The following is a 216-nucleotide window of genomic DNA, read 5'->3' as shown; positions in this document are numbered from 1 at the left end:
AAATATAAGCAAATTTATTTTTGTGTCATTTGTTTTTTTATTATTGTTATTTAATAATTATAAAATATTTGATTTTCTTCAATAAATTATTAAAATTAGATTATGAAAATTATTAAAATTTTCAGATTTGATTGCGTTGAAAGTCCGACAACCATATCGGCACGCAATTATCATTTCTGAAATTAATTCATTTAAATGAATTTACAATAGTTCAAC

General features: G+C 19.4%; 1 protein-coding gene across 1 annotated transcript in view; it reads left to right on the top strand.

The window, feature by feature from the left end:
• The window catches only part of LOC108721957 (uncharacterized), a 3383-nt gene that overhangs the window by 1565 nt on the left and 1602 nt on the right, over positions 1–216 (top strand). The window lies entirely within an intron of this gene.

The sequence above is a fragment of the Mycetomoellerius zeteki genome, unplaced genomic scaffold, assembly GCF_001594055.1.
Source record: "Mycetomoellerius zeteki isolate Tzet28-1 unplaced genomic scaffold, Tzet1.0 scaffold188, whole genome shotgun sequence".
Taxonomy (NCBI): Eukaryota; Metazoa; Arthropoda; class Insecta; order Hymenoptera; family Formicidae; genus Mycetomoellerius; species Mycetomoellerius zeteki.
Note: the sequence above shows the minus strand (reverse complement) of the source record. Positions and strands in the feature narration are given on the sequence as shown.